This window comes from Bos indicus x Bos taurus, chromosome 4, assembly GCF_003369695.1.
Source record: "Bos indicus x Bos taurus breed Angus x Brahman F1 hybrid chromosome 4, Bos_hybrid_MaternalHap_v2.0, whole genome shotgun sequence".
In the NCBI taxonomy this organism is placed as follows: Eukaryota; Metazoa; Chordata; class Mammalia; order Artiodactyla; family Bovidae; genus Bos; species Bos indicus x Bos taurus.
Window position 1 is genome coordinate 55824603 of NC_040079.1, and position 25768 is coordinate 55850370.

The 25768-nt window shown below is 42.4% G+C and overlaps 1 long non-coding RNA gene across 4 annotated transcripts; it reads right to left on the reverse strand.

The window, feature by feature from the left end:
• LOC113891450 lies at positions 1–25751 on the reverse strand. Of its 4 annotated transcripts, none has more exons than XR_003510763.1 (4): positions 23938–25751; positions 7276–7405; positions 1256–1317; positions 1–630 (listed from the first exon to the last, which is right to left on the reverse strand). It is a non-coding gene; the product is annotated as an uncharacterized LOC113891450 (long non-coding RNA). The 4 variants fall into 4 exon arrangements; XR_003510764.1 differs by lacking the exon at positions 23938–25751 and adding an exon at positions 17188–17822; XR_003510765.1 differs by lacking the exons at positions 1–630; positions 1256–1317 and adding an exon at positions 5128–5167.
• Between the last annotated feature and the right edge of the window lie 17 nt (positions 25752–25768).

Below are 25768 nucleotides of genomic sequence, written 5' to 3' on the forward strand. Positions count from 1 at the left end.
TTTTTAAAATAAATAGTGAGCTTTTATTATCCTCAGCAGCAGAGGGAAATCAGGTCTGAGCTCTACACAAGTAGCTCCACCCTGGAGGTGGAACCTACAGCAGCAGAGACTCCCTTTATCTGGCCGCCCTGCCCGAGGCATTTCTAAGGAGTTGGGACCCACAGGGATCAGCAGGGAGGAGCACAAGGGGAAAAGCTCTCCAGCCTGAAGTCAGGCGTGTCCAGAGCTAGCACCTGGCAACTCGAATCCTCCCTGGAAGGCAGGTGAGACCCTCGCCTGGGACCCCACACCCCCGCCCTCCGGGCGTCTCTCCGGTTCCTCTCCAATCCCGCCTTCCTCCACGATCCTCTCATCTTTGGCCACAGTGTCTGGTTTGTGAGAAGAGAATGTTGAACAAGCCAGGCTCTCGTCATTCTGAGTCCGAACTCTCATTTGACTTGGAAGACTTATGCTTTTGTTTTTTCTTCTTTCTTCTTTTTCCTATTCTTTTCTTTCTTCTTTTTCTTGTGTTTATATTCTGAGGAACTGGAGCTTCTCCCATCGTCATCTGACATTGAATCCTCCAGTAATCGTTTTGATTGTTGTATACTAAACACATAAGATTGACCAAATAACCATATTCAATTCAACCTAAAAAAATTTTTTTAGATAAAAAGATAAGAGCAGTAGTGAGGATGAAAACTGTCACAAATAGTCACCTCATTAAAGATAGTACTGATGTTTATTTTTGCATATTTCCCCATTCTTATCTATATCCATGCCTATTTTACATGACTGTAACCAGTGTACAAGCCATTTTGTATTCTCAAGTGAATACTAGGTAATCTCCTTCCTCAACAATTACAATTCAATATCACCAATTTGAAAAAAAAGAAAACCCTCTTGTTTTTTCACCCTATCTTTATTCATGTCTAATTTTTAACAATAGCTCAGACCCTTAAAGACATTGGAGAAGATAAAACATAAGAAAGAGACTCAATCACATAATAGAACTAGATATCACAATGTCAGCTGCCAACATCAACTATCTGTGATGTGAGTGGGCTTGGCCAACCTTTAAGTTAACCCAAGTGGAACAGGCTGCCTGCTCATTCCCCACATGCTGGTCTTTTCAGGGATTACTCCTGTTCTCCAAACATTTCACAACTAAAATACCATCTTTATTAAACCATTTCTCTAATACTGGAATGGCTGTTTCTAACTTTGTATGATTTCAGACTTCAAGAAGATATTATTATCACTAGAACAGTCTCACCTTATATCCTTTTTGTGTGTTTTATTCTCTCGTATGATGTCATACATGGGATCTTCATGTGCCTTAAGGGTGAAAAAGGGTTGGATGAAAAAAGGGTTAAAGTTGGGTTAGGCTTGCTAGGTTGTTATTTAATTAAACATTAAACCCCTAGGTTACTAAAAGGCAGTTATTCTGTTTCAGTTTGGTTGTTCGAATGTTCTAATCCTTCCTAAGGGACACCAACACTGCCAACTCACTGAAGCTGTGAAAAGAATTTCCCAAATAGGAAGAAACAGGAGGGTTAACCTGGTGGTCCAGTGGTTAGGACTCGCACTTTTCACTGTGGAGGCCCTAGGGTCAACCCCTGATCAAGGAACAGGATCCCGCAAGGCACACAACGCAGCCAAGAGAAAAAAATACAGGATATAATTTAAGAACCCTTTATAAAGAAATAAACCATAGCAGAATCATGAAATATTATTCATGGAAGAAATATTGAAGCAATTCTCTTTGTTCTATGTGGATACATGACCATGAAATATTAATAGTATTAAGAAAAACAAATGAATTATAAAATCACATATAGGGGGACTTCCCTGGTGGTTCAGTGGCTAAGACTCCGCTCTCCCATTGCAGGGGGCATGGGTTCAAACCCTGGTCAGGGAACTAGATCCCACATGCCGCAACTGGTGCAGCTAAATAATAAATACAAAAAAATAAAAATAAAATCATATATTAGAATGAAACATTTATAGATATACAAAAATATATAAGTCTCCCAAAGTCTGGAAATATACTGGAGGTATGCTGCTGCTGCTGCTGCAGTCATTTCAGTCGTGTCCGACTCTGTGCGACCCTATAGACAGCAGCCCACCAGGCTCCCCCATCCCTGGGATTCTCCAGGCAAGAACATGAGTGGGTTGCCATTTCCTTCTCCAATGCATGGAAGTGAAAAGTGAAAGTGAAGTCGCTCAGTCATGTCCGACTCTTAGCGACCCCATGGACTGCAGCCCATCAGGCTCCTCTGTCCATGGGATTTTCCAGGCAAGAGTACTGGAGTGGGGTGCCATTGCCTTCTCCCATACTGGAGGTATAGATAATCTAAAATGATTTGAATTACTTAAAAATAAGAACACATGTATGGGAAATGTTATGGTATGTGAATTATCTTGTTTTAAAAAAGAATAAACATTTATAATAGAAATTTTAGATACTGTCAGAAAATTAAGTTTTAAAAACGTTGATTACTTCACTACCCAGAGATAACAGTAACATTAACATGTGGTGTCTTTTTCTTGCTTTTTTCTCTTGTTCTGGGGGGTTTCTTTTTTGCCATCCTATGCAGTCTGTGGGATCTTAGTATCCCAACCAGGGATTTAACTTGTGCCCATATCAGTGAAAGCACCAAGTCCTAACCATGACCACCAGGGAACTCCCTGGTCTCTCTTTTTCAATGATTATTCATAATTTATGAAAAATCATAATCATACCATATAAAACTCTATTACTTTTCATTTACATTTTCATGAACATTTCCCCATGATATAACACATTCTTCTAAGCCACAATTCTAATGGCTAAATAATCTGTTACAGTAATTTATGTCGATATTTAATTTATCTTGATATGTTAGACTATTAAGTTGTTTTACATTTTTCTTTCAGTCAGTTCAGTTGCTCAGTCATGTGTGACTCTTTGCGACCCCATAATCGTAGCACGCCAGGCCTCCCTGTCCATCACCAACTCCCGGAGTTCACTCAGACTCACGTCCATCGAGTCAATGATGCCATCCAGCCATCTCGTCCTCTGTCATCCCCTTCTCCTCCTGACCCAACCCCTCCCAGAATCAGGGTCTTTTCCAGTGAGTCAACTCTTTGCATGAGGTGGCCAAAGAATGGGAGTTTCAGCTTCAGCATCAGTCCTTCCAAAGAACACCCAGGACTGAACTCCTTTAGGATGGACTGGTTGGATCTCCTTGCAGTCCATGGGACTCTCAAGAGTCTTCTCCAACACCACGGTTCAAAAGTATCAATTCTTCGGGGCTCAGCTTTCTTCACAGTCCAACTCTCGCATCCATACATGACTACTGGAAAAACCATAGCCTTGACTAGATGGACCTTTGTTGATATGTTAGACTATTAAGTTGTTTTCCATTTTTCTTTAGTTTTCATTTTTCTAAACATATAAATAATAATGAAAACTATCCTATACATACATAAATAGTTGTGTATATACTAATGTTCTCTTATACTCTTAAGGTAAATTCTTATAAGTAGGATTTCTGAGTCAAAATGAGTATCCTTCAAGTTTCTGGGATTTATCGCCAAACTATGTTCTATGGTATCTGTAAAAATTGTCACTCCACTAGAAGTGGAATGATTGATGTCAAAATAAGTTATATCAGATTATTAAAATGAAAACACAGCATCTTAAATATCATAAAAACCAGAGAATGTCTGCTAACTCCAGTCTGTTTTACACTGACAACCTCAGTACAGCCAGACATCTGCATATTTTACTTGATAGAAGCAGTTACTGAATTTACACCCCTGGGAAGTGACTATTAAAATAATGTGAGGAAATGATAGATTTATTTTACTGTCAAGAGTATATACAATTTATATATACATTTCTAGCTTATAGTTTAAAGATATAATCTTTAGGTAAAGCCTGGAAAACTAAAACCCTATTTTAGCTATGAAACATGTTTTTTTAAATACACTAAGTTTAAAAAAGTGATTGAATAAATAACAATGTCTGCTTCAGAAAAAGAATGACTATTCCCAAGGTATAAACAAATAACACTTTAATGAGAAGTTAATTTTTGTTAAAGAATGAATCTATCTCACAAATATACAGGCATAATACCTCATTCTTTATTGCACTTGGCAGATACTGCGTTTGTGGCAACTCTGTGTCGAGTGAGTCTGTCAGCATTGTGTTTCCAACGGTATTTGCTTACTGCATGTCACAGTGTCACATTTTGGTAATTCTCATAATATTGCAAACTTTTTCATCATCGTTACGTTTGTTAGGGTGATCTGTAATCAGTGATCTTTGAAGTTAGGACTATAGGCTTCTGAAGGCACAGATGATGGTTAGCAGTTTTTAGCAAGAAAGTATTTGAAATTGTTACGTACTCCCTGTCCATCACCACCTGCCGGAGTTCACTCAAACTCACGTCCATCAAGTCGGTGATGCCATCCAGCCATCTCATCCTCTGTCGTCCCCTTCTCCTCCTGCCCCCAATCCCTCCCAGCATCAGAGTCCTTTCCAATGAGTCAACTCTTTGAGTGAGGTGGCCAAAGTATTGGAGTTTCAGCTTTAGCATCATTCCTTCCAAAGAACACCCAGGGCTGATCTCCTTCAGAATGGACTGGTTGGATCTCCTTGCAGTCCAAGGGACTCTCAAGAGTCTTCTCCAACACCACAGTTCAAAAGCATCAATTCTTTGGCACTCAGCTTTCTTCACAGTCCAACTCTCACATCCATACATGACCACTGGAAAAAACATAGCCTTGACTAGCCAGACCTTTGTTGGCAAAGTAATGTCTCTGCTTTTGAATATGCTATCTAGTTTGGTCATAACTTTTCTTCCAAGGAGTAAGCATCTTTTAATTTCATGGCTGCAGTCACCATCTACAGTGATTTTGGAGCCCAAAAAGATAAAGTCTGACACTGTTTCCACTGTTTCCCCATCTATTTCCCATGAAGTGATGGGACCAGATGCCATGATCTTCATTTTCTGAATATTGAGCTTTAAGCCAACCTTTTCACTCTCCTCTTTCACTTTCATCAAGAGGCTTTTGAGTTCTTCTTCACTTTCTGCCATAAGGGTGGGGTCATCTGCATATCTGAGGTTATTGATATTTCTCCCGGCAATCTTGATTCCAGCTTGTGCTTCTTCCAGCCCAGCGTTTCTCATGATGTACTCTGCATAAAGTTAAATAATCAGGATAGCTTAGCCTAGCTTAAATGCACTCATAACACCTATTGATACATTAGCCTACAATTGGGCAAAATCATCTAACACAAGGGCTTCCCCAGTGGCTCAGCAGTAAAGAATCTGCCTGCAACGCAGGAGCTACAAGAGACACAAGTTCAGTCCCTGGGTCAGGAAGATCCCCTGGAGAAAGGCATGACAACCCACTCCAGTATTCTTGCCTGGAGAATCCCACAGACAGAGGAGCCTGGTGGGCTACAGTCCATGGGGTCAAAAAGAGTTGGACACGACCAAAGCGACTTAGCAATGGCAATCTAACACAAAGCCTATTTTATTGAATAAAAAGCCTATTTTATAATAAAGTGTTGAATTTCTCATGTAACTTATAAATGGATGTATGAATTCATTTACATATAATCAGTTCAGTTCAGTCGCTCAGTCCACTCTTTGCAACCCCATGAATTGCAGCACGCCAGGCCTCCTTGTCCATCACCATCTCCCGGAGATGCACAAAAAAGCCAAATTGATAAAAACAGTAGATTAATGGCTATCTGGGGCTGAAGTGGGGATTAACTGCAAAGAGTCCTGAGGGATCTTAATGGGAGGATAAAATTTTCTAAAACTTATTTATGGCAATAAATAAATATACTCAGTAGTTAACTAAAAATAATCACTAAAATGGGTGAACTTCATTATATCTATATTAAACTGCAATAAAGCATTTTCAAAAGGCCACAGACCCAAACATACAGAGAAAAACTGTAAGTCAAATGCAAAAAAATTTTGTATACCATAATGCAAAATGCAATAAACACTAAAATGAACAGACACCAGAAAATTCAATTCTAAGGCACCAGAGGGGAGAACTGAGAATCAACTCAATTTTTCTTTGCAGAACCTCCAAAGAGCTCAGGAATTGAGCTCTGAGCACCAGATACTGTTGCATGTAAGGGTAAAGGAGGAGCTGAAATAATGAGGACTGATTAAAAGTCCAAGGGCAACTCTTACTAGCCCTGGTAGAAGTTATTGTCTGAAAAAGGTAAATCATAGGATCTGTGGCAAAAGGACAACAGATACGTGAAGACAAGGTGTGACAGTAAATACAGAAGGTTACGGAAACACATTAAAAAAGCAGACGGCAAGATTTCCCAGCCTTTTTGCTCCAGTTAGATTCCACAACACTAGCAGCTTGGCCTTCACCCTCCATGGAGGAGCCGCCTTCTCTGGGAAAATACAACCCAGCCCTAGAAGAAAAACCTACAGGTACTGACCTCATAAGTTCTCAGTTGGACAGACTAGAAAGATCACCCTCCAGTGAAACTCAACAAGCCCTACTCACACACTTAGAGCTTCCAATCAACTTTTTATCTCCCAGTGATGAGCAAGAATCGCTGTAATTGCCAGTCTTCAAGATGGACGCCAAAATCCCTAAAAAACATGCCCTCAGGTATTCCCTGCAATGCTGAATAAAGCTAATTGTTGTAACCTAGGTACTGGGAAAGGATGGTGTGTGAATGGAGGCAAAAAAACATGAACTGCTATTTTAATTGTATGCATGAAGAATCTCTGTACAAACAAATGTCTTTAAAGGCAGCAGTACCCCTTCAAATGCCATCTTATGCTGGTGCAGTGGATAGTGTGCACACAGCTCCACCTGGTCCAGACCCACCCTGTGTGGCCCATAGCTCCTCTCAGGTCACCTGGAGAAAACCTTGATACCATTGATGAGGAGGATTGGCTGAAGCAGGACCCAAGGGACCACTCCCCAATGCATCTCTTGTTCCCCATGGCTTTGCTACATGGAATATCCTTTCTGTTACAGGAACATTACTGAAGCATAGACTCTGCAAGCAGCTACAGTCCTGTGGAAGATCACTGCCCTTGCAGCCAGAAGCCCTGGAGTCAAGACACTGCTCTGCCGCTTACCCCAGACACTGACTAACACACCAAGGGGGCTTCCTCATCTATCGCCTAGAGATCATGCCCTGACTTCAACAACATGGTGTGAGAATGAATTAAAAGGAGTGAACTCGTTTGTAAACAGTGATCCATAACTTGCGTGAATTGAGGGTGTTACTTGAAACCTTTCCATGCTCACACTGCATGACTTTGACTTCTTTCCCGAGTGGCATCCAAAGTCCTTTGGTTGGTGCATGGGCCAGAAACTCCCTGGCATGTTCATTGCCTGGGACATCTGGAATACAGTCTTCTGGCTTAGTCTCATCTTCCTGAAAAAGGAAAGAGTGTGTAAGCTCTATGGCAAAAAAAGCACCAGAGCCTTCTCCCACCTGCTTGAGAACACAGCACTGCCTGGCTTGCTCATGGGCTGGAGATCCCTATGTCATCATGTTATCCTCTGAAGAGCTGGAAAGACAAATTATAACTGAGAAAGAAAATATAAGTAACTATTCCAGAAGAGCTAGCCTACCACAAAAACAAAGTAGCTGTTCTTAGAGAAAAGTCACTAGTGTTTACACAGGGATGATCTGTGAGCTCCAAATTCTAATTCTAGAGCATAAAAATTAGATTCTAAGATCACAAAAAATTTTCTGCTAACTTAGAAGCTTTGTGGAATGAGGCAGAAGATAGAATTAAACAAGGTTTCCTGAAACAATAAAAACAATGTGTCAGAGTAAAATAGATTATTAGACCTTGAAGGCCACTGTCACATTCTATAATCTCATATATACTGTATTTGTGAGATGCATTTTCACCACCAAATAACTGCACTGTATAATTAAGGTGCTGTTTTTTTACATTATGATTTTTTTCATGTTTCCATGAATATTAAATTTATAATGGAAGAATGTTTTCTAAAAAATTTCTCTTTAAGTTAAAAGCTACCAAACAGGAAAGGTTACTTTGGTCTTAAGTCCTCTAAGTCTCACTCCCAGAGAAACATGCTGACACTGTGGCCGGGGTGCTGGAGGAGGGACTCTGCACCAGGCGGGGCTGGACTGGACGGATTCACATGTCCTCAGACTCCACTGTTCTCTGAACTGATGACATTCAAGAAAGCAGCAATGGAGCGTCAGAGAAGGAACATGGGGCAGCAGAGCTTTGAGAAGATGCAGTCGCAAGGGAGACAGACAGAAGGGGAGCGAGCGCTGAGGACACCCAGGGGGCCTGCAGTGGTGTCTTAGGGACAGACATGAGGCAGATTAAACTTCTCCAAAGGCACGGACTATGACAAAGCCCAAAGTGCACGAACTGACTGCCATCTGCAGAGAAGAGACAGGACTACCATAAAGGAGCTTCAAACCTTAAGCAGCTGTTTTTCATAGCAACTGAGTCTGAGCACTGTGTCAAATCTGTCTCAGAGAAAAACCAAAAATACAAACTTTACACTGACTTTGATAAACCCAGGAGGAGGTTCTTCATAACTAGAAGGAAAAAAAAAAAAAAAACACTGGTCATCAACCATGTTCATAGGAACATAACACATTTCAATCAGCAAAAAGCAACTATAGGCCAAAATAAAAAGGTGTTGTTTTTTCAGTAAAAACAAAACATTATAACTAAAACAGTTAATAAAATATGCCCAGCAGTCAGAAGTCCCAAATAAATAAACTGATGCTATACCACATCCTACTGGGTTGTAGAACTTAAATTCACTGAAGTAATAACCTGGTGTCTTGGCATGATTTTATTTTTGGAAGAATCAAGAGATTGCAGGGAAAATGTGATGTAAAAAGAGCCTTGAGTTAATTATGGTTCCAATCTGTCATTACACTTGTGGGTGATTTACCTATCATAATTTTCAACTTCCCTGACACTGAGAGGGTCATGGGGATGGGGACTGTGCAGGGGGGAGGGAGTGAAGCCAGAGGGAAGGACCTGTTGTAGCACAAGGAGGTGGGGTTGACCTGTCCCAGAGGCTCCTCCTCCCACTCCCCACCCACCAGCTTCGGATTCAAGACCCTCCCTGAAAGGCCTGGCTGGCCTTCCAGTGGGCTGAGTGGGCTATGGGGATACTGTCTGCTGCTCAGCACCCTGACTGCCCTCTGACCTCTTGGGACTCAAAGATGCAGGCCTCCTACTCAGTGCCTGGATAATAGGTGACACTCAGTGAAGAACTACTGCTAGAGAAGCAGACGACTGTGTGCAAATGTATTTTCCCTTCCACCAACACCGCTCTCAGACCCCAGGGTCCTGAGAACGAAAATCATGCCTGTGCTCCCAGCTCATTTCCACTTGTCATTGCTCTGCTGAAACTTCCAGAAAAGGCTTCTGGATGCCAAATCTAGAAAAGTAGCACCACATGCTCATGTTCATTTTTAAGTACTGACACACTACCTACTCGCTATTAAACACACTGTGTGGGTGTTTGGGTTTAATTGTGAATGCCCAAGGGACCAAAAACAAAAATGAGAATGAAAACAGAGAAACAGGACAACGGAACATGCCAGGTCTGTTCAGCGCTTCTGTAAGACATATCCAGCTGAGGACATCTGGACACTGTAGCTGGTTTAAAATTGTGTCTTGACTCCAGAAACTTGGAAACACACATGGGAGCTTCACCATTGCTGCACCCAGATGGTGAGAGCCAGGATGACTAATTTTCCACATTTTCTATAATGAAGATGTGTTACTTTATGACCAGGGGGAAAATGTTTAAAATGTGAACTAGATATCCATATGGGACAATCTCCATAAGTTTAAATTTTTAAAAAAGGGGAGTGAAGAGCAAACCATTATATTTGGTGTGTGTGTTTTTTTTGGGGGGGGGGGGCACACTAGGCAGCTTGTGGGATCTTAGTTCTCCAACCAGTGATCAAACCCAGGGTCCTGGCAATAAGATCCCTGAGTCATAACTACTGGACTGCCAGGGAATTCCGTTGGTATTTGTGTATATGGGTAAAAGAAGTCATCGTATGGCCATAACACACCCACCTTTGTTATTATACATATAGACTGTCTCTGGAAGGATATCTAAAAAACTGGCTTGTCTCTAAGGAGGGGAACTAAGGATCATATAAATGGGAGAGACTTTATTATTCATTCTATTTGCATTTGCATGCACATGTATTAACTTGCAAAATGTTTTCTAATTACAACAGAAAAGCAAATCTGTGGATTTGTAATGAAGTGGAATTTGTAATGAAGTGGAATCTTCATTACAGCTATGTTGGTGTAAGCCCAGGTTAATATACTTCTGAAAGAAAACTGAAGGTAACAGGGACTAAGAAAAATGGAGCCTCAAATAGAGGAAGCTCTGCCCCTGAAGACTACACAGTAAACAAGCAGGCATGAAGAGACTTAGCTTTTTATGTGTGGGACACTGCTTTTCCAAAGTAAATGCTTAAAATATTTTCTAACAGAAAGTGGGGAAATGATATCAGTTCATTGGCATCCATTCATTAGGAACATTAATGCTATGCCTTATGCATAGAGACCAAAAGGAGACTGCTGGTACCATCATAAATCAACTGATCCAAGAATACATCCTTTGAGCCACAAGAGTTATACAAACAACAACATATGGCCAACAAACTGAAATCCAAATTACTGAAAAAATATGTAACTACTGATGCCAAAATGAAAAGGAGTGTGAAGGGACTAGACATTTTGAAATCTATTATTAGCAATGGCTTCCCTAAAAAGTCCATTTTACAACTGTTTTCATAAGTTTAAAGGAAGGTGGTTGATGGTTTTTCCTCAGGCTAAACAATTCATTAATTTAACATATTAAAAAAAAGATAGTTCTAAAAAAAAAAAAAGATAGTTCTCAATGTCTGAAGTAATATATAACAAGTACACAGAGAATAATTTAGAAATGGTAGTATGTTTATGTTAAGTTTAGCTTCTGTGCCATAACAATCAAGGAGTCTACATTTATCTTTGTAGTTAAATTCTTTTTTATTTTCTGCATGGCCCATGGGATCTTAGTTCCCTAACCAGGGATCAAACCCGTGCCCCCTGCATTGGAGTCTAAAACCACTGGACTGCCAGGGGAGTCCCTGTAGTTAATTCTTAATATTTAAAAAAGTTCATCAAGGCCCATTATTCTGTCCCATCTAAGAAGCTTACCATTAAATCCTTCAGATGATAATAATTTATTCTGTGTAATAAGACTAAATTAAGAAGGAATTTCTTCCCAACTAGCTCTGAGGAAAAAAATCTTTATTCAGCCAAGTATTTCAAATTACTCCTTGTGATTCTGAGTACTTGCGTGGGCTTTCTTTCAAAAAGATCCTTCATGTAAGCATATTCCACCCCAAACAATTGTTCCTGCAACAGCTTGTCTTATCTGGGACTGGAAAACAGAGGCAAAATTGGCACATAGACTCAGAATGTCCATTCTGCTATGTCTAGTAGCCCAGGAGCTTTTATGTGACGGAGTGGTAACATGGACTGGAGCCTAGGTGGGAGACTCAGATGTCTTTGAGGGCCTGGCAGGTATGGGCAAAGAGAGAAGCAAGGTAAAGTGTAAGAAAATGGCCAGTGGAGATTGACGTGGGTACGTCAGGGACAAAGGATTTCAACTCAATTTCTGAAAAAACAAACAAACTGTGGGGCTTGCCATTTAATATGGCAGACTGAACAACATGCTTTATTTTTTGTTTTTTGTTATAACAACAATAAACAAATTTAAAAGGTAGAAAGCTACAAAGGAATCTTGAGCAGAGACAACATCAGAGGAAGATTTCAACAAATCTGGGCAAGTGGAAGGAAGAAAGAACTGATTTCTGTCTGTGTAGGCAGTTAGTCTTCAGGAGATGGGGTTAGGGAATGTGGACATGGAGTGGCTGAAGCCACCAGTTTTTTCCTCCTTCCTTATATCCAGGAAACTGCCCACCCAACCTGTGAAGGTGACTGCAGATTAGTGCCCTCCGAGCATAGCTGAGGATGGGGGTGATAGTGAGCACGGGCTGAAAATCGATGCTGAATGGAAGTTTGTATGAACTCAAGACACTCAGCCTTCTCGTTTCCAACCCACCCAGAATGCTTGCATCCAAGCATAGATCCCCAGACTGAAGGGTCTTCTCTAGAGAAGCTGAAGAGCCCTAAAAAAAAATCTCTACCCACAGCCTGATCTTCCTCTAGTGAGGCTGTGCAGTCAATGAACAAGCACCTTCTCTCTCTGTCTCATACATGGATGCTTGTCAAAGGGTGTTACAGGGCCTCACTCTTAAATATGAGTAGACACCCAGATATCCAGGCATTAGAGGGGGAAAACTAAATGGAAGACAGATCAAAAGAAAAGGCAAATACAAAGGCAATGGAGGGAGCGGAAAAAAAAAGAAAAATTAATGAGTATCCTCGAAGAAGAAACAAGAAAGGATGCTATGGAAAAATAATGCTCAGAATAAGAAAAAGTTCTTGAATTGAGAAATACAAGAACAGAATTTTTAAAATATGTGCAGTAGAAGAAACAGAAGATAAATCTACAAAATAGATTGAAAAGTCGAAGGGATAAACAACTGGAGAGAAAAGATAATTATAGGATCGACAGAAATCCAACAGAAATAAAAAGAAAAGGAGAAAAAAATCAAAACACAGTACATTTATTTAATGTACCCATGAAATGTCAAAAAATGAAAAGAAACTGTTGTAAAAAAGACACACATCATCATAAGCTTCAGAATGGCAAAAATAAATGGAAGTAAGGTTGCCAAAGCTTTAAGAGTAGAGTTAAGGCTGAGCAGGTAACCTATAAAAGAAAGGACTCATAGTACCATCAGACTCCTTAGCAATTCTGGAAATGACATGCCACCTTCAAAGCTGAGTGAAAATAATTTTTGACCTAGAATTCTATACCTCACCAAATTATGAAGTTTAAAGACAGAATAAAGACATTTTCAGATATGCAAGGCATTGAAAAATTTACCTCCGATACACTCTTTCATGGGAAGTTACAGAATGTGCTTCAGCAAAATATGGGAGTAAAGACAGAAGGAGGAACAGATGTAATCCAGGAATGGGATATAAGACAGGATATTAGTGAAAGAAATTCCAGGATAATGGTTGTACTCCAGGTCTAGAAACTAACGAAGGATTACTGGAGGATAAAAGATGGAAGATCCAAGTGAAAAATAAAATGATTGATTATCTAGATAGGAATACATGGGGAAAGTATTTTCAGCTTTTGAAGCCTCAGGGGGAAAAAACAGCACTTGATAATAGTATATGAAGTCGATCAGTCGTGTCTGACTCTTTGTGACCCCATGGATTGTAGTCTACCAGGCTCCTTGTCTGTCCATGGGATTTTCCAGACAAGAGTACTTGGAGTGAGTGGCCATTTCCTTCTCCAGGGGGATCTTCCCAACCCAGAAATCGAACCCTGGTCTTCCGCATTGTAGGCAGACGCTTTTACCATCTGAGCCACAAGGGAAGTCCCTGGTGTGAAAAGAGAAGCAAAAAGCAAAGGAGAAAAGGAAAGATATACCCATTTGAATGCAGAGTTCCAAAGAATAGCAAGAAGAGATAAGAAAGTCTTCCTCAGTGATCAATGCAAAGAAATAGAGGAAAACAGTACAATGGGAAAGACTAGAGATCTCGTCAAGAAAATTAGAGATACCAAGGGAACATTTCATGCAAAGATGGGCTCAATAAAGGACAGAAATGGTATGGACCTAACAGAAGCAGAAGATATTAAGAAGAGGTGGCAAGAATACACAGAAGAATTGTACAAAAAAGATCTTCACGACCAAGATAATCACGATGGTGTGATCACTCACCTAGAGCCAGACATCCTGGAATGTGAAGTCAAGTGGGCCTTAAAGCATCACTACGAACAAAGCTAGTGAAGGTGATGGAATTCCAGTTGAGCTATTCCAAATCCTGAAAGATGATGCTGTGAAAGTGCTGCACTCAATATGCCAGCAAATTTAGAAAACTCAGCAGTGGCCACAGGACTGGAAAAGGTCAGTTTTCATTCCAATCCCAAAGAAAGGCAATGCCAAAGAATGCTCATGCTGCTGCTAAGTCACTTCAGTCGTGTCCGACTCTGTGTGACCCCATAGACGGCAGCCCACCAGGCTCCCCCGTCCCTGGGATTCTCCAGGCAAGAACACTGGAGTGGGTTGCCATTTCCTTCTCCAATGCATGAAAGTGAAAAGTGACAGTGAAGTCGCTCAGTCGTGTTGGACTCTTCGCAACCCCATGGACTGCAGCCTACCAGGCTCCTCCGTCCCTGGGATTTTCCAGGCAAGAGTACTGGAGTGGGGTGCCATTGCCACACAATTGCACTCATCTCACATGCTAGTAAAGGAATGCTCAAAATTCTCCAGGCCAGGCTTCAACAATATGTGAACTGTTAACTTCCAGATATTCAAGCTGGTTTTTAAAAAGGCAGAGGAATCAGAGATCAAATTGCCAACATCCGCTGGATCACTGAAAAAGCAAGAGAATTCCAGAAAAACATCTATTTCTGCTTTACTGACTATGCCAAAGCCTTTGACTGTGTGGATCACAATAAACTCTGGAAAATTCTGAAAGAGATGGGAATACCAGACCACCTGACCTGCCTCTTGAGAAATCTGTATGCAGGTCAGGAAGCAATAGTTAGAATTGGACATGGAACAACAGACTGGTTCCAGATAGGAAAAGGAGTATGTCAAGGCTGTATATTGTCACTGTGCTTATTTAACTTATGTACAGAGTACATCATGAGAAATGCTGGGCACAAGCTGGAGTCAAGATTGCTGGGAGAAATATGGCACCACCCTTATGGCAGAAAGTGAAGAAGAACCAAAGAGCCTCTTGATAAAAGTGAAAGAGGAGAGTGAAAAAGTTGGCTTAAAGCTCAACATTCAGAAAACTAAGATCATGGCATCCGGTCCCATCACTTCATGGCAAATAGATGGAGAAACAGTGGAAATAGTGGCAGACTTTATTTTAGGGGGCTCCAAAATCACTGCAGATGGTGACTGCAGCCATGAAATTAAGAGACGCTTACTCCTTATGACCAATCTAGACAGCATATAAAAAGCAGAGACATTACTTCGCCAACAAAGGTCCGTCTAGTCAAAGCTATGGTTTTTCCAATAGTCGTGTATGGATGTGAGAGTTGGACAATATAAAGAAAGCTGAGTGCTGAAAAATTGATGCTTTTGAACTGTGGTGTTGGAGAAGACTCTTGAGAGTCACTTGGACTGCAAGGAGATCCAACCAGTCCATCCTAAAGGAAATCAGTCCTGAATATTCATTGGAATATTCATTGGAAGGACTTCATTGGAAGGACTGATGTTGAAGCTGAAACTCCAATACTTTGGCCACCTGATGCAAAGAACTGACTCATTTGAAAAGACCCTGATGCTGGGAAAGATTGAAGGCAGGAGGAGAAGGGATGACAATGGTTGGATGGCATCACCGACTCAATGGATATGAGTTTGAGTAAACTCCGGGAGTTGGTGATGGACAGGGAGGCCTAGCGTGTTGCAGTCCATGGGGTTGCAAAGAGTTGGAAACAACTGAGCGACTGAACTGAACTGAACTGAATAGTATATGAAGCAAATGAAAAATTGAGGCTATTACTATTCAAAAGACAACAGTTATACTAGAAAACAAAAAAATCATACCGTTTGACTCAAAAGCAAGCAACACTGCATAATTATAACAATGTTAGTACTCACATTGATTAGGGAAGTTATTATATCATAACGGAGCTCAATTGGAAGGATGGAAACAAAAAGGGCAAATAGGAGAACTAAATCTTTATAAGAAGTTAATAGATAATGTCTAAAAGTGTTGAATCAACAAAAGCAGTATAAGCATACAATTTAGAAATGTGCAGTTAAATCCAAGAAGTGAAACCTAAAAGAGTTGCATATGGAAGTCTTGGCCCTGTTAGGAGAGAACTGGGGGTAGAGGGTTGTGCGGGGAACTATGGGGGCGAATGAGGAGCCTGGCAACTCACCACTATTTTTTTGTATGATTTTTAGTAAATACTATTAATATTTGAGTTTTTAAGCTATATACAAGTATTACTCTGATATAAATTAAACTTTATGACAATCAAACACAACTCTGAACTAGAAAAAGCAAACATGTTCATAGCCTAGCCAGTTTTAAACGTGTGAAACTGGAAAAATCCCATTGGTCTGAGAATTGAGGACACCTCAATTCTGCTGTAGCTTTGTTGGCTAAACAGGTCAATGACTTAATCACTGAGCCTCCATTTTCTCACCTATAAAATGTTATCATCTTTCTCCTGTCTGTGAAAAAGTTCTGTGAGCTTCAAAATAAACATATAGAGTATTAACCACCATCTGGCATCCTATAGTTAAAGATACTGAGCGCCGAGTGGGCTCAGTCCTGCCTGAGTCCAGGGTGTCTAGAAGGAGCCAGGACTGTGGCTGCTAGCAGTGCAGCTCCTGTATCTGCAACCGTTGTTCACTGAGGCGAAATTCAGCTCAAGAGCCACACTGAAAAGTACAGGTCAGGCTTCAAGGAGCCATGCATTTTGTGCCAAAGTTCCCAGAGGTGAAGGAGAAGGATTAACCCTTTGGGGACCTTTCCTGACATGTCTGTCTCAGCAATCATGAGAAAGCAGGCAATGAGAAGGGCCTGAAACAATTCAAATAACTAACTGAAAATCAAACCTAGGAAAGTTCGACTTCTAAAGCTGATTACAGGATGACAGAAACACAGAAAAGAACCGAAAGGATCGTTAATCCAACTTTCCACCTGATGTTTATTTAAATCTCCTTTACAACCCACCCTTCTCTCAGTGGTCATCTGGACTCTCCTCCAATCCACGGGAGCTGGGGGAGCACACTGCCTCTTGTCAGGCTGACACGGGTCCTAATTCTTCTTGAGCTGGAACTGGCCTCCTAGAAGCTTTCATCCTTATCCCTGGTAAAAAATCCTAAGGACCAGAGAGAACAAGTCTAGGCTCTCTTCTACCTGACAGCTCCTCCCGAGTAGTTAGGAGCCAGGCCCTCACCCCACTTTACTTCTCTTCGTCACCGCACGAACGTAACGGAACTGGGCTTTCTCTTCCTTTATTAACAGCAGAAGATGAAAAGGATGGGGATTTTAACCCGTTCACAGTGCGCCCCCTGACCTGAGAGCGGGAAGGACCAGGGTGCTCAGCCGCACTTCGGGATTCAGTCCTGACCAAGTGCCGCCGCTTTCTACCGGGGAAGAGCCCGCCGCCGCAGCTCGCGTCCCCGGACGAGGCTCGGGGGAGGAGCCTCCCTCCCTCCAGCCAGCCGCTGGGAGTCTAGGGTCCCGCCGCCCGGGATCAAAACCGGCTTCGCGGAGTCGCGAAGACGGTACTTCCTCCTTGCCGCTGCCGGCGGGCCTCGCAGCGCCCCCTCCTCCCGCCGCCCCACGCCCGATTTCATCGCCGAGGCCACCGGTCCCCCGCCTCCTCCGGCAGCCCAGCTGGACAGACTGCCTCTGGGCGGAGCAGCCTTAAGTCCACACTCGGAGCGCCAAAACCCTGCGGTGGGGTCAGCGGGTGCCGCAGGCCGGAGCGCGCCCCCTGCCGACGGCCGGGAGCCTCGGAGCCAGGGTGCTGCGGGGGGGAGCTTGAACTCCCACTTGGTTCTCTGGAAGTATTTCTCCTGAAGCCTTCAGGGATGTAAGCTGTCAGTTACATTGAAGCCACCATGCTAAGAAGCCCAAACTAACAAGCGGGAAAGATTGAAGGCAGAAGGAGAAGGGGACGACAGAGGATCAGATGGTTGGATGGCATCACCGACGCGATGGACATGAGTTTTAGTAGGCTCCAGGAGTTGGTGATGGCCAGGGAAGCCTGGCGTGCTGTAGTCCATGGGGTCGCAAAACGTCGGATACGACTGAGTGACTGAACTGAACTGAACAAGTGGGGAGAGATCACGTAAAGAGGCCCTAAGACTCAATAAAAAATGAGATGTCAGGTCAGACCCCACTGCCTAACCACACCCTACCCCTAGTGAGAGGACTCCTTGGTGCATGCCAGAGATAAATTTTTAGTGGCTCACAGCAACTAAGCTAGAACAGAACTGTTCTCCCCATCTTGGGGAGGCTTTGTGCCTGGCCAGTTATGTGCCTAAAGTAAAAGAAAAGAAAATGGAAGAAGGAAAAAAGAAAAAGAAAAGACAACAAACAATATTTAAACACAACAGGTGACCTTATAGTATGCAAGCAAATAATCTGAAAACTTTGCAATTGTTTTGGATTTTCCCCACTTGCAATTGATAAAAGTCAATTTAAAGTCAGTTTACCTAACACAGTGATTTGATCTCTCAGCAAGAAGACCCGGGGATTGATAATTACATTTTAGCAAATATCAGTAAAAATTCTTTTGAAGACAACAGTGGGCCAAAATCCAAATCAAATTGTTCTTTTTTTTTTTTCTGCAGTACCTCCCCACATGTGGGATCTTAATTCCCTGACCAGGGATGGAAACTGTGCCCCCTGCACTGGAAACTCTGAGCCTTGACCATTGGACTGCCAGCTGCAGCTGCTGCTGCTAAATCACTTCAGTCGTGTCCGACTCTGTGCGACCTCATGGACGGCAGCCCACCAGGCTCCACCGTCCCTGGGATTCTCCAGGCAAGAATACTGGAATGGGTTGCCATTTCCTCCTCCCATGCATGAAAAGTGAAAGTGAAATCTCTCAGTCGTGTCTGACTCTTCACGACCCCATGGACTGCAGCCTACCAGGCTCCTCCATCCATGGGATTTTCCAGGCAAGAGTACTGGAGTGGGGTGCCATTGCCTTCTTGGACTGCCAGGGAAGTCCCCAAATGAAACTGTTTTAAGAAAATAAAATTTAGGAATTTATTGACTTACATATGTGAAATGTCATAGGATAAAACTTCAGGAATGGCTAGATTTGGGTGCTAAAATGTTATAGTTGGCAAGTTCTCTCTCCGCTTTACTTTCCTTTGTATTGCTTCATTCTTTGCAGTTTCTCCCAGGTGGGGAAAAAGATGGCCACTGGAAGCCAAAGATGGCCAACAAATTAGCAGTCCTAGATGGAAGAAACTTTCCCTTTCTCAGTTTCAGTAAGAATTCCATGTATTATACTCATTGCCTTAGCAATTCTTTGTTACCCAGGGCCATCTCTCACATTTAGCCCCATTTTCTGATTGTGATAAACTCAGTATAATCATGTCTACTAAGCAATGAGACAAACGGGAATTCTTACCCTGGTGGTTATGATTCTGAATCATTGTTACCTATCATCCTTTGTTTATGCTTATAACATCTAGAGGGGCGTGCAGGTACAGTTCGTTTCCAGAAATAGACAGTCAAGTGATTATTACCCAACCGTGAATATACATGGAGTCACCCTTCAGTTTGTACCAGGGCACCTAGCCCAGTGAGTGAGAGACGCTTTCTTTGTTGTCCCTCCCTATTCTAGCTTCAGCTTCAGTCTTTTCTACCCCTCTGCTTCATCTTAAGATAGCAGATTCACCCTCAAATCTAACAAGAGGGTCTTGGTGTTGGTTTAATTGTAGAGGGGTGTCTGTATCTAGTCCTGACTGTGTTACTGGATAGATTTGAAGCCTTTTTTCCCCCCCTAAATGTTTGTTTATTTCTGACTGTGCTGGGTCTTTGATGGTGCTTGGACTTTTCTCTAGTTGCGGCGAGTGAGGGATCCTCGCTTGTGGTGCACGAGCTTCTCACTGTGGTGGCTCCTCTTGCAGAGTACGGGCTGTAGTTGCAGCACGTGGGTTCAGTAGTTATGGTGCATGGGCTTTAGATGCCCCACTGCATATGGAATCTTCCCAGACCAGGGATGGAACCTGCGTCCCCCTACACTGACAGGCATATTTTTAACCACTGAACCCCCAGGCAACTCCTATTTCTAATCATTTCAACTGGCATTCTATTTAGTCACCAATAGGATTGGAGGAAAAATTGCAGACAATGTGTTTTCTTTGGTGCTTGGAAGGGTAAAGGGAGATAGCTAACATAATTAGCAATCTGTGGCAAAAAAACTAGTTGACAAACCAATTGCCATTCCCCCTTCATTTCCTTGCTCACACCACTCTGGTTTGTACAAGAAGCTTAGGTGGCCATCTACTTCAGTGGAGGCCCTTTCCCTCCTCTCTGGAAATGAATCTTAATTAGTCTTAAACCAATCATAGTAATGCAGTTTCTCTTCCACTGATAGATTAGCAATGGGCATGGGATGCAATTTCAGTCAATGATGCATGATGGGAGGGCTGTAGGAGGGAGGGTTTCTGGAAATGCTGTCTTTGCTCTTAATAAATGATACTTGGAAAGATAAAAGGTCCCCTTTCTGCCTCAGGATGGTGTTCTCTGTAGGTGGTAGTTGGATCTAGGGCAGGCATCTTGTAATCACAAGGGGCAGCAGCAAACCCCTGAGGAGGAAAGGAAAAGAAGGTGCGGGGAGCAAGCTCCGCGCGTGGCAAAGGTCATGAGGAAGGAGGCTTGGCATACGCAAAGGCAGGATCAAGCCTCAGGAGTCTCCCTGGAAATTCTAGAGCATCTACCTCCAAAACCAGAGTCTGCCTACTTTATGCTTTGTGCTTTCACCTACACCTCTGACTTTACGGGGGCCTGTCCCCCACTACCTTTCTCTGAAAAAAAAGAGTTAGCTTATAGCTCCAGTTAATAATTCCTGGGTGTGACAGTGTTTAACCTACAAACTCCTTTGGAAATCCTCTAGCCTGCCTGAATAGGTTTTTCCGGCCACATGTGATTGTTCAGAGCCTCCCAACTGTGAGAGGCAGGAGATGTTCTAAACTGTCTAAACACAGATTCTTTTGAATAGTTAAAAGATTGATTAGAAATTGTATTGGTGAAGGGTTTTTCACTTATTGAGCCAATGTTTGCTGCTAAGTCTCCATACCCATTACCTACTGTGTCCTTGGCAGTGTATTGATTGATATAATGGGTGTATAGAAATGTAAGTAGTAGCCTCAATGTTTGTAACCTTGGACCCTTGAGTTAATTCTTTTCTTGATTGAGCCCACCTCACCTTTGCCCTATAGGAATGCAGCTTTGTCCAGTGCTTTTTTGGAGGCTGGTGCCTGACTTTGGAATAATCACCTTTAGAGAAAGATAAGTTTCTTAAAATGTTAACAGGCCTCCTGGCTTGTAATTCACCTGAACTTTTGCATATGATTAGTTTGAAAGCCTGGCTTCGATTAGGACCAGGAACTGCTGTCCTTGCATGACTCTACCCCTTCCCCCATTATCCTCTACGCACAACTTAAGGTATAAAAACTACTTTGGAAAATAAAGTGCAGGCCTTGTTCACTGAAACTTGGTCTCCCCATGTCGCTCTCTCTCCCAAATTCTGGCTGAGTCTCCATCTGGAGCGCGGAACCCGCCATGCTTGCTAATTATGCCTGGGCTTCTAAGATCCGACCGGGGAGGCCTCAGTGTCTCCTCTCCTTCGGGAGAACGGAAGGACGCCTGCGGCCTACGTAAGTGGTGCAAACTTCTTGTCTTGAAGTTTTATTGGTCTCCCGCGTACACCAAGCTACTCAGCCTCTTTTCTCCACTGAATTTTCCTACTGAGCTATCCTCATCCTATCACTCTTTATATCTTTGATAAAATATTTAAATAAATAGGTCGCCGACGCCGTCCCCGCTTCGAATACCCTGGATCAGCCGGGGCTGGTCCCCGGCAAGAAGGCATCAGAGCACCTGAGGTTGTTCTAGAGACACTTCATTAACCACTCCTACAGTTGCTTCCCATCCTCTTCTAAGAGATAGTACATATGGGTTAAGTAATTTTTGAGCTGAGTTTTCTATTACTCATAGATAAATGTTATTCCTTACATTTCCATATTACTTTGCAGATTCCCACCCCTCCTAAGCTGCTTCACTTGATCCACAGAAACTCTATGGAGATAGGCAAGACATCTTACAAATAAGGAGTGTGATGCTCAGAGAATAGGAGGATGGCTGGCCCTACAAGCAGGTCGGTCTGATTTCTAGTCCAGGATTTTCCATCAAATCACATGGCAACTCCAGGTGTGTTGTCCAATACTGAAGGTGGGAGAATTTTTTGGAAAATCCTGGGAAGGGAGAGAAGACACTGCTACTTCACATTTGCCTCAGGTCAGTTCAGATGAATACTGGCCTTCTCTTTTATCCCCAGCTCAGTGTGTACCAAGCTAAAGTTAATAGCTTACATAGCTTAGCCTCCAGGGTTTACTGCTTTTGGAAGATCTGATTCATGCATGAATCCTTCTTTATTTCAGGCTCAATGAAAAGTGGAATTCTTTCTTTAGTGCCCCGCTTTACTTGCCAGATTATGTTTGTAATTTTCCCACTAACTTCTTGTATGGAGCTGGATCGAAAGAACCTTTGAAGCTCCAACACTCTGGCCCCCTGATGTGAAGAGCTGACTCATTGGAAAAGACCCTGATGCTGGGAAAGATTGAGGACAGGAGGAGAAAGGGACGACAGAGGATGAGATGGTTGGGTAACATCACTGACTCTATGGACATGAGTTTGAGCAAGCTCTGGGAGTTGGTGATGGACAGGGAAGCCTGGCGTGCTGCGGTCAGTCCATGGGGTTGCAAAAACTCAGATATGACTGAGTGACTGAACTGAACTGAGAAAGAACCTAGTTTTCTGATACTCATTCAGACGGATCCTGTTTCAAATCCCCCTTCAGTTCTTCCTCCAGGATGCTCCACACCTCCATCCCGGCCTCAGACCTTTTGTATATTTCTCCTATTGTGTCCTTGCCTCTGATTGTGTCACACATCCTCTTGTTCCTTGGCTCTGTTCTCTCACTGATTCTCATCTTCTATTTTTCCCTTCTTGCTATATTTCTTGCTTCTCCCCCCACCCTTTTATTTTTTTTATTTATTTATTTTTTTTCTTGTGACCCCATGGACAGTAGCCCATGAGGCTCCTCTGTCCATGCAATTCCCCAGGAAAGAAATGCAGGAGTAGGTTGCCATTTCCTCCTCCAGGGGGTCTTCCTGGCCTGGAGATCGAACTGAGTGTCCTGTGTCCCCTGCATTCGCAGGTGGGTATTTTTTAAACACTGTGCCGCCTGGGAAGCCCATCCAAGGAATGTGGGACTACAAAAAAAATATGCAGAAGGAAGCTGAAGATGGTGTTTACGTGAGGCCCAGAATGTCAGTTTCAAAGGGATGGGAGTAAGGGCCATGAGCCTCAGATTAAACCAAGGGAGGAAAAAGATCTTACAAGTTTTACAGAGATAGAACAAATGCTCAGTATTTTCATGTTAACTTACACAACGTCAGCTCTGGACTGGGGTGATTCCAGATTTGAAGTTTGTTTTTTTTTTTTTTGAAGGAGGGAAAAGTAATGACATTTCTAAACACAACAGTCAATTCAACTGTACTCAATTAGGTAATCTTGTTCTTACCTTGGAAGATAACTGGATTTTAAAAAGGTAACAAAAGTGACTTAAGGGATTTTCAAGGGTGATTATGACTGCTCTTGGGCATCTGTGCCCATCCCATGTTGGAGCCTGGTGCTGTGGAGGAGCGCTTTTAGCCATGATCCTGGTTCAACTGATAAAGCACCCACCAGCCTTTCCTCTTCACCCATCCACTAACCTCTGTGCCCACTCCTCTCTTTCCACTAGCTGCTCAAAGACCCAACCTCAATTTGGTCAATTCAGCTTCCAAAGAGAAACCACCAAATGCAAGAGAAGGAGAGACAGAGGCTCAACTGCAAAGGAAAAGATATATTTGCATGCAGACCTACATCCTCCCTGGAGAAGAAACAAACCAGCTCTGGAAGGCAAAGTTAAGATTTCTGTAAGGTGGCCCATGGCAAGATTTACCTCTATGAAATCAACATCTTTCTTATGAACCAGGAATTGAGTTGGAAAACGTCATTGCAAAGAGCATACCTTGTCTTGTGTTCCTCCGGGCTTCCGGGAACCACCTGCAGGCTAAGCTGGTGCTGGGGGTGTTAGGGGAGAGCTGTCTCAGCAATTGGGGGCCGTTTGACGCTTTGGTCCTCCGGCCATACACAGGCTTTCGTTTCCGTTTCTGAGGTGTCCTTGACTTCGATAGCATGGCAAATCTCAAGACGGTGAGCTGTCTGGGAGCATAAAGAGGGCCCTGCATCTGGGAGAGCCAGCAGTAACGGGAAAGAGTTCTCCCCCCACCCTTTTAAAAAGTTCCAGTACCTTTCCCTTCTTTCTGGTTCCTGTCTCTCACCAACCTACCTCTTCCCCCTATCTTTACCTTTCTGAGCTTTTAGTCTACTGTTGACTCTTCTTGACTGGATTCAGTTTTTAAACTTGGCCAGTTCTCACAATGTCACCCCCAGAAGTTTAATGGAAATCTTTTTTCTTTTTTTAAATTTCAGCTTGACTTTATCAGTTCTTAGGTTGATGTTATCAGTAATGCCAAGAGGTAAATTTTCTCTTTGGTAGATTGCTACAGAAATCCAATTCAAAGAATGTTGGTTAGGATTTAAAGAGACATTGTAGAGCACACATACTGTTTGATCGATAATTAACATTTAAAAAGGAAAAGCAAGGGAATTCCCTGGTGGTTCAGTGGTTGGGGACACTGCTTTCACTGCTGTGGGCCCAAGGTCAATCCCTGGCTGTGCAACATGGCCAATAAATAAATAAATAAAATAAAAGGAATGACTAGAAATCAAGCCACTGGGAAGCACTACAAGGCAAAGTGGAAGTGGCAATCACTGCCTGACTGTGTCTGTCTTCTTTTCCATGCTGGAGTGTCTCCTCTCTTACAGGATCACAGAATTTTAGGATTGGAAATCTTAGAAATCAACCCCTTCATTTTGCAGATGAAGAAACTGAGGCCCAGCTAGGTGCCATGTGTTGCCCACAGTCAAGGGAGTGCAAGATTCCTGACTGGAACCAGGCTGACTTTTTGGTTTGTTTCTGTGTAAAACCTGGCAGAGTGATTAAAAAGCATAAAGAACTAATGAAAAGTACATAGAAATAAGCAAGTCATCACCACAAATTCAACTTACCAGTGGTTGAATTGTATTAGCAGGTTTTCTATTTCAATAAAATAAGCTCTATTAGGAATAATGGACGTTTCTTTAGTGCTACATGTAGCTTCTCATTAGATCCTGGATCTAATAAAATCTATAATGCTCTAATAATTATAATTTTAAAAAATTATCACATTTTATCTTCATCTTACAGAGGACACTGACTTAATTTGCAGGTCACCTAGATAGTCCACATTTTTTTTTCCCCTTTAATAAGGTGGATTCAATCTACTCACCATTTGTTAGCATTTTTGCATTTCTAGTTAGAGATTAGGTGGGTAACCAGCTTTTCTCCCCCTTGCTGTCTTTGCCAGGTTTTGGTATTGGGATTGTTTGCTTCCCAAACAAGTTGACAAACCTTTGGTGATTTGCTTTCATTAGTCCAAGTTTCAATAAATAAGAACAAACAATTCATAACTAAGAATGCATTTAACTACTCTAGTAAATTTTCCCACAGAATCTGGGTCTGTAATGTGAAGTCTTAACTAGCTTAGTCACAGGGGTGGGACCATGTGGGATGTTTGCTAATAATTATCACTCACAACATCTTAAAACGTTTGTCTGAGCAACTGTCATGGAGTCTCCCCTTTCTCTAAGTATTAAAAGAAAATCCTGGGGAAAGAAATCTCGAAGATGGCTTCAGTCTGTTTCAACGTAGAATCCAGCCCTGAAAGTAAGTTTCTTTAAAAAACAGTTTTCCTCCC